The sequence below is a fragment of the Mastomys coucha genome, unplaced genomic scaffold, assembly GCF_008632895.1.
Source record: "Mastomys coucha isolate ucsf_1 unplaced genomic scaffold, UCSF_Mcou_1 pScaffold12, whole genome shotgun sequence".
NCBI classification, from domain to species: Eukaryota; Metazoa; Chordata; class Mammalia; order Rodentia; family Muridae; genus Mastomys; species Mastomys coucha.
The window spans coordinates 40,379,504-40,386,836 of record NW_022196894.1 but is presented as its reverse complement, the minus strand read 5'-3'; the positions used below and the strand labels follow the sequence as shown (position 1 = coordinate 40,386,836).

The window sequence follows — 7,333 nt, the reverse complement described above, 5'->3', positions numbered from 1 at the left end:
TTCACACACTGTGAATTTCTAAGGAGCGTATGTGCAAACACCTAATGCCTGTCTGTGCTCAGTAATTGCTTCCATCCACACATTTTGTACCCACACCCACCCATCCACCCATGCTTTTGTTTCCTTGTTTTGTCTTTTCAAAGGTTATAGAACTGTGTTGTCATTTCTCTTACAAGAAAAGAAAATCCTTTAAGATAGATTGAATTTATCAATCTCTTTCCAATCTGAAATTATTGTTAAACTGATTGTTTACCAATAACAAAAATGAACAATAACTGACTATTGATGCACAGTTTACAGCATCTTTATATATTTACTGATCACATCTAGCTTCTTTGGTAAGCTAAGCTGATGTTGACGGTCTAAATACAGATATGAGGAACCAGAAGGTGAGTTTTTTGCCAGAAGTCAGAGAGGCAGCAGGATGAAATGATGATTGTCAGACTTTGAATCCAGCTCCATTGATTTCTGGTCAAGGATTGGTGCTGTTGGGTCAAGCCAGCAGGATCTCAGGGGCAATCAATGGCTTACAAGACCCAGACATGAGCAGTTGGGTTCTTTAAAGCTAAAGACAGCACTGATTTGCTGGGGTCGGAAACCTTAGGCCTCCTCTCACAGTGCTTCAGTGCTTCTCACTGAAGCCTACATATGGACTATCAACTGACCCAGTGGATAGAGCTTGGATATACATAGTTTGTTACAGAGAGTTTGTGGAGATTCACCGGAAAAGGAAATAAAAATTCTGGTAAAAGAATGCAATGTGTCGGTGTGCCATAGGTCCCCTATTCTTTAACACTAATTGATGCTTTTATCTCTTGAACATCTTTCTAAGATGGATTCAGCAGGTCTGGGGTAGGTACTGAGAGCCTTCATTTTCAGTAAGTCACCAAGTGATGTTGATTTCTGAGTTCTCATGAATGGCCTCCCACTGTTCCAGGAACAGAAACCTACAATCTTTCCTAAAGGGAGTCCAAGATTAGTCCTAGTTCTGAAGGCAGGTTGGAGCCAACAATCTGAAAGAAATAAGTTGGAAGAAATAATTCACTATTTAGTGACAGTTTCTCACCTCTTCTACCTTTCCTCAACTTTCATCCTGTGTGAAGAAGGAAGGGAGGAAGAAGTGGCAAATCCGGGAGAAGGGAGAGAAGGAATAAGAGAGATAAAGAAAGACCGGTAGGCAGCGTGGTCAGAGCTAGCTAGGTATGTGGTCAGAACAGACCTTGCTGTGCCTTTACATGATGCTAGTCACGCATGATGGACATTGGTTTGGAATCCATTCTTACTTTTAGCAGGTCAATATGATCCATTTTGTAATTCAGAGGAAGTCAGATAGATGGAACCTGCAGATGTCAGAGGGAAAAACACAGCAGACAATCACCCAGAGTAAAGGAAACCCTTGGGGTTACAAGCCCAGAGGAAGGCTTCGAGGTCCTGTTAACCAGCTCCTGTTAATGGACAGTGGCTGGCTATTACACAGCAGAGTTAACCTTCTCTCCCTGTCATCCCTAGGGTGACACTTTTCCCCTTGATGGGGTCTGTACTGAAGCACGAGGTGGCTTCCGTTTCCTGGCTTCTCCAACTAACGGAAGGGGTGGGTGGAAACAGATGATTTTGAAGTGATTTCCCTGCTAAAACACTCAAATCGCTTTCTCCTATGAGGGATGAAATACCTTCTGAGTTTTTTAACAGTCTAGTTTTTCTGAGAAGCAGAAGGAGGGGGGTGGGGAAACAGAAGCTTGAATCAGCCTTAGAAACGTTCTTGAGAGGGACAGAACGCATGGTGGGGGAGGGGTTCTTTTTTCCTACATAGAATGCCCTTTGAAAGCAATGGGAAGGAATATGAAAATCAGAGCCTGCTCACCAGAGAGCTGGCAATGCTGTGGTAGAATACACACATGAAAGGAATACCTTCAATAGGCAAGGATCAAAGCCTCCTGAGGTGTTCTGTTCAGGGGAAGTGGCCCTGCTAGTTATCTGTGTTGTGTCTATTCTGGTCTCCAGGTGGTAGAGTTGGATTGGGCAGAGCCGATACTGGCAGCCATTGTCTGTATTCTCAAAGGTGTGTGTGTGTGTCTGTCTCTGAGTGTGTGTGTGTGTGTGTGTGTGTGTGTGTGTGTGTGTGTGTGTAGAGCAGTGGTTGAGCCTTTTTGAGACCACTTGTCTCTGGAGACTTTGGGGGAGAAGTGTGTTCAGGCTCTGGCGCCAGCTTTCCAGAGGGAAATCAGAAGCATGGTAATTAGACATCACCCGCCTCAGGCAAATGGGAAAGGAGTTTACTTTACCTAATGCCAGCCTGCAGTGAGGAAAACCAGGAGGGAGCAGTAGGGTCCACCTGCCAGGGTCCAGCTGGCAACTTCCCATGTGAGAAGGCGCCATCTGATTCTGCCACAAGACCTGAGCAGCCTGGGTTCTTTCTCATGAAACTTTTTTATCCACTTGTTTGAGTGATTTATTACAAAGAATCACATTCAAGCCTTCTGAGAAAATGGCACAGTGTGAGGCCGGGAGATAGAAAGAACTAAGAATGTGTGATCTCACTTACAGGAAATCTCCATGGAACTAGAAATAACTAAAATTTAGAATAGCCTGTTTTGCAAGAACATGCATAGTTTTTTTTTTTTTTTACTGATTTGCATATGTTATTCTATTGAGTTCGGCAGTAGGCCTTAAGCCAGGCACTGCAATGTTAGTTTCATAAATGTCAAGACCTCAAGGCTGAGTCAGAAAATCTGACAATTCCAGGGTCACATAATTAGCAAGTTGTAGATTTGGGACTTCCACTGATCTTCAAAACTGATCTGTTGCCATTTTCTATATGGCAACTGAACCCATCAGGGCCCACTTTACTATTGTGTATAGTAAAGACAGTATAGACTTCAGTTCACTTTGCAATTTGGCATCATATCCTTGTCTATTATATTCTACCTGACTTAACTAAAGGTCAGAACTTCTTTATTTCATTCTGAGAAGATATAAAAGGGACAGAGGTCACTATGCCTACCCTTCTACCTTCTGTGATTTTAGGTAAGCATGATACCTAAATAGGAAAATAGAACAAGAAGATGTGGACTTATTTAGCAGTAGTTCTTTAAGGCAGTTCCAATCTCTGTTGTCAGGATACCAGCAGTCTAGTTCAGCAGTGTCAGGATGCCAACTGTCCAGTTCAAAAAGTGTCTCCAAATCTGCATCAGCATCAGTGGCACAATCCAGCAGAAACAGCCAGGCTTCCTCCAAATAAGCATGAATCAACGGGAGCAAGCAGAAGCAGCAGTAATACCAGGGTAAGTTCTCTGCCATGCCTCTCTCAACAAAGTGAAGATCAGTGAAGAAACAAGAACAACAAAGCATTGCACACCTAGCAAAGCAAGTACCTGGTACTGTCTGCTGAGTCCTACTTTTATTCTCTCCAAACATCATGTGTTCTCTCATGGGTCTGTTTCAGCAAGACATCACGTGAGTCTGCATCATATGACACATCCAGAAATTTCCACTCCAGGTATCTGCTTTGCACTGGTGCTCTGAGGACAACCCCAGGAACCATATTCTGAACCCAGCAAGTCTGAGGCCCTAGAAAAGAGGAGATAATTAACATGGATTTTGCAGTCACACTGCAGTAAAACTATGGCTTTGTTAGGGTTTATTTAATCTGCTGAGATTTCATTTTACTCATTCTATGACAGGAATAATAATACCTCAGTTACTGTGAGGGGTATGGAATCTGTAGAATGTAGTCCATAGTATGTCTAGTCCTATAATGTTGAATGGCTATTTATGATTTCTATTTCTGATTGCACCTTTGAAAGAAAGTTTGACTTTGAAAGACTTGTAAAATTCAAAGTAATTTTAGTGCAAGTCAACTATAATTCCTGTGTTGGGACTTTATAGAGCTAGAAAATACCATAACACTGTAAACCAGTGGTTCTTAATCTGTGGGTCCTGACCTCTTAGTAAGTCAAAGAACCTTTTCACATGGGTCATATATCAGATATTCTGAATATCAAATATTTACATTACAATATGTAACAGTAACAGAATTACAGTTGTGAAGTAGCATCAAAAATAATTTTATGATTGAAGGTCACCATAACCTGAAAAACTATATTAAAGGGTTATAGCATTAAGAAGGTTGAGAGCCATTGTTGTAAGCCTCTTCAAAGCCAAACATATGCTTCTAGTTACCACAATTACAAGCTATATGACTTTACATGGGAACAGTGTTCTCTGAATGCTACTTTCTCAACATAAGATAGGAAGAAAATGTGCATGTGTGTAGAAGATGAGAAGATGGGTATGTACTCATTCTTCAACCAACCCAAGGTCTTTGGGGTCCCTGTTTAGAGCTTTGTCTTTGGAATATAATTCTCTTCTTTGCCTAGACTTCTGATGTGTAACACTCTCCAGCATACTCATTGTTGTGGTTGAATGATAAATGTCTTGGACATTTGACCACTGTTCTCCAGTTGGTGGTGCTGTTTGGGCAGGTTGAAATGGGGCAGCTGTGCTGGAGGAAGTACATCACTGTGTAGAGGAGTTTTAATCCAGCAATATGGCTGCTTTCACAGGGAATAATATCCAGTTCTAGGTCTATGTGATCTGGCTGGAATGCAGACATGTTTTGGATTATCGTATGATCTGGCTGGAATAATATATGCTCTTAGCATACATCTTTAATCCCTAACAATAAAAGTAAGATTAGTTTGTAGAAGGAAACAGCCATATTTGAGAGTGGTAGTTAATTGAGGGGCAGACAAAGTAATGAATCAGAGAACTATTTGACAAAAGGAATCAGAGATAGGATATGCCCAACTCACGTGAGAACAGCAGAGGAAGGAGAGGCTGCTGAAAAGTAGGGCAGGGAGAGAAAGGTGTGTGGTATGGTGTGTGTGTGTGTGTGTGCGCGCGCGCGCTTGTGTATGGCAGTTTTACCAGGACAATTTTACAGAAAGGTTGCAGAGAGAACAAGATAGACATAGGTGAAAACAGAATGAGTCAGAGAATGAGAAGGGGCTAGAAGATTAGAACATATTGCCAAAGTTATTATGAAGCCAAGAAGAACAACTCGGGCAGAAGTTGAGAGAAGCCAGATTGAATTAGTCAGCTTAGAGGACTAGATTGTATAGAATCCAGAAGCTTCCAAGTCTAGGTCTAGGGATAGTTAGAACAGAGAAGGGAACATTCTGGGCTCAACCCAAGTTGTTTATTTGCATAGTTTGGGTATGACTCTCATCTCATCACTTCATCTGAGGAAATGAAAGAGGCATTTATATCACAGGGGATAGGCTTTGAGATTAAAGGTCCTGCATCAATTGTGTTGGAGGAAATATTAAAAATGAGTGGTGTATTCTGCGCTATACACAGCTACTCTCTGCCCCAGCAATCTCCCCGCCTCTGCCTCTAGGCTATCCTTTGATGGCAGTCTTCTCCAGTTCACCTGCCTCAGAGCCACTTGTTTCTTCTCGATCTACCCCTGGAACTAGTTGTCACAAATCCCATTAACCCAGTAAATCAAAACTTGAGAAGATTATAATTAGGTAGATTTATATATCAATAAATTCTCAATTCATAAGATACCCACACAATAATTTCAGAATCAATTGGTAATGACACAAGCTTCCCACATAGATTAGACATGTTATCCCAATTATTCTATCTTCTTATGATATTCATAGCTACCTGTGGCTATTTAAAGCCACGTGGAATCTGGGTCATCTTCCTCGTGCTCCATCTTCCTTCCTTCTCTCCCAGTCGCTGAAACTCTTAGCTCTGCCTCCCTTTTCCTTGTCCAATCACAGGCTTTTTGTATTAATATTTAAATTGATTAGATGGAGAAAATTCTGCTACAAATTTGTTTTCTTTTTTTTTTTTGTTTCATCTTTGCAGTTAAGAATATGAGCTCTCAACTTCCTGTTCCTGTCACCATTCCTGCTAGTAGCTGCTATACCTCATCCCTTGATCTGGAAGCCAAAATAAGCTTCTTCTAACAGTTGCTTTGGTCATAATGATACTTTATCAACAGCAACAGAAAAGTGGCTAATACACTCAAGTTCGTGGTGTTGGTTATAATGAATTGATTTACTAGACATCCGAGAATCTACATTCACAATAAAAAGATAGTTATTTGAATAGCTAGTTTATTCATTTTTTTTTCAGTTTCAAAAATTGAATTCTAAACGTTTTTGAACATAGTGCTCTGATATTCTCAGTTCATCCTCTTCTACTGATTAGTCATTGAGTCCAAATTCTTACTAGTTTCTTTTCTATGTTTCTTAGTAGACTAAGCTGGAATTCAGGGCATTCTTTGGCCATTGCCATGGTCATGAACTGTTGTACCAAAGCAGAGGAGAGTCTTTGTTATTAGTTTCATTGGAACTCTCTCAAATTCTTTCTAAAGAACTCTCTTGTCTTTTATTAACTCTCTTTTGAGATTCCCATTCCTGAACTGGAGAAAGCAAAGAGGCTTTATGACCAGGACATGCTAATTATTGAGATCCTAAGACCCCTGATATGCTTGGTGTGATGATGAAGGTTTTTTTGTTTTTTGTTGTTTTTTTTTTGTTTTTTGTTTTTTTTAATGTTTTGAGACAGGGTTTCTCTGTGTAGCCCTGGCTGTCCTGGAACTCACTCTGTAGACCAGGCTGGCCTCGAACTCAGAAATCCACCTGCCTCTGCCTCTCAAGTGCTGGGATTAAAGGCGTGCGCCACCACTGCCCAGCGAAGGTTTTTCTAATTGGCACATCTACCTAGATCCATTGGTAGAGAAGGGAAACCAATATAGAAGTGCTATGTGAAGGCTGTCGAGAGCCCAGTTTACAAAGAAATAGAGTCCAAGAAATTCAGTTGAAAGTGCCTTGTCCCAGAGGGCTAGAAGAATGAATGAAAATATGCAGCTGTGGGGGTGGAGGCAGGGGGAACCTCTATAAAGTCACAGAGACCTGGGATGTGAGAGGCTCCCAGGACTCAATGGGGATGACCTAAACTGAAATGTCTAACAGTGGGGAGATGGAGCCTGAAGAGACCACCTCTAGTAGGTCGATAAGGCCCCCAGTGGAGAGATGGGGCCACCCACCAATCTTCAAAATTTTTGACCCAGAATTGTTCCTGGCTAAAAGAAATGCAGGGACAAAAATGGCCCAACTTGGGATCGATCCCATACACAGGAGTAAACATAGGAAAAAAAAACATAGAGTAAAACTGATAGAGAAATACAGAGGAAGTGGAAAAGAAGGACATTGCATTTGAAGTTTTGAGATGGCGTCAAAAAGAGAGCTTCCCTTTGGGATGCTGACTGAGAAGGAAGATCTGCTGGGTGCTTTCTTGGCCTTTCTGAGCTCGT

At 41.4% G+C, this 7,333-nt stretch overlaps 1 long non-coding RNA gene across 2 annotated transcripts; it reads right to left on the bottom strand.

Moving 5' to 3' along the window:
• Window positions 1–288: 288 nt before the first annotated feature.
• Window positions 289–5,955, bottom strand: LOC116086414. Of its 2 annotated transcripts, XR_004116916.1 has the most exons (4): window positions 5,674–5,955; window positions 2,283–3,567; window positions 1,220–1,340; window positions 289–1,013 (listed from the first exon to the last, which is right to left on the bottom strand). It is a non-coding gene; the product is annotated as an uncharacterized LOC116086414 (long non-coding RNA). The 2 variants fall into 2 exon arrangements; XR_004116915.1 differs by lacking the exons at window positions 2,283–3,567; window positions 5,674–5,955 and adding an exon at window positions 1,671–1,762 and having other exon boundaries at window positions 1,284–1,340.
• Window positions 5,956–7,333: the final 1,378 nt, after the last annotated feature.